We start from the raw sequence: 1,539 nt of genomic DNA on the forward strand, positions 1-1,539 counted from the left end.
CATTGCAAAAAGCTTGTTTAAGAATTAAACACTTTTCTAAACACCATCTTATACCACGTTTTAAAACATGCTTAAATGCTAAACATGTTTAGGAACTTGATGGGCTGTGTTTATGAAATTTGACATTGGTGTTCAGGAATCAAACATGTTTAGAAACGTGGTGCAAGAAAAGTGTTTAATTCCTAAAAACCAATGTCAAATTCCAAGACATCATGTGTTAAATTCCTAAACACATGCCCATCAAATTCCTAAACATGTGTTTGAAAGCTCCGTTAACACCTGCAGAATTAAAAGCCCTGTGCAACCGTGGCCGTTCGGAGAGGCTTTCCACGTAAGGCAAGGTGACTTGAAAATGCCCTTCTTACTGCTATCTTCGTCGCTGTCCTTATTTTGTTCTTTTTGTTTTTGGCGAGGCCTGAACAATGTAGGCCTATCCCTATAAAGGATCGAGGAATTTTTTATAATTCTCGGGTTTAAATTGCGCAGAAATGGGAGGAGTCCACCATGTTTGCTGTGAATTTTTGCCTATTATTCACAGGTACAAAATTGATGGTGCATATCAATGACCAAACTCTATAGTTTTATATTTGAGCATGATCATTTAAGTCATAGTAAATTATGTAAATATATATTTGATGTTGCATTTCAGCTCACGCACTTTTTTTTGTAATCATAAAGTCGAAAATGGACAGAAAGTGCAATTTTAAGGTGCAGCGATTTTCCTATAACTTTGCCTTGGCATGTTGAACACTACAAAGAAAGATTTATACTTATTTCAAACTTCGGAGCACGCCATATGCCTTAATGAATTTCGTCAATGCAGAAAATTCTACCTGACTTCACAGCTTCGTAGACTACTATTTCTCACATGTTATTTTGTCAATCTGAATTAAACATAATTTAATTTTCTAGGCGAAAAGACTTCTAGAGATACCACCCTACACGTCCATATTCGATTTATTTAATACAGTAAAGCAATTTTAAAATATCTATATTTTTAGATTCAAGGGAGCCATATTTTCTATATTTTCCACGGTAGCGAGTTAACGCCAATTTTGGAACAAATTTGTAAGTTTTACCGAAGTTATTTGACCGATTAACTAACAAATACCTAGGTTCTCAAACGAGCTAAGATCGCTAGGTTAATCATTACTTACTATCCTGTAAAATATTCCTTTTGAGGCTTTCTAACTTGTCTTCCACACGACTCGCCATGTTTTGAAGTGTTGCCATGCAAGTCCAAAGTAAACCAAGACAAGCTGGGGCCCGGAACTCCATCAATATAATAGATCATTTTAAAATAATGTTTAAAATGTTCTAATGTGCGATGTGTGATTCTTTCTCCCCTTTGAGTTTAATGTACATAGCTATTGACAGTCAATTCATAAGAGGCCCAAAGTTTATACTAACACTGCACCGCTGGCAACACAATAAAATCTGTAAAACCTTGACGAAACGAAAAGTCGCGATACCGTTCCGGTTGGGTTATGATTGCATACGGGACAGGTCTAAGGTGACAGAGGGACAGAGGGACAGGTC

Source organism: Amphiura filiformis, chromosome 1 (assembly GCF_039555335.1).
Source record: "Amphiura filiformis chromosome 1, Afil_fr2py, whole genome shotgun sequence".
Classification (NCBI taxonomy): domain Eukaryota; kingdom Metazoa; phylum Echinodermata; class Ophiuroidea; order Amphilepidida; family Amphiuridae; genus Amphiura; species Amphiura filiformis.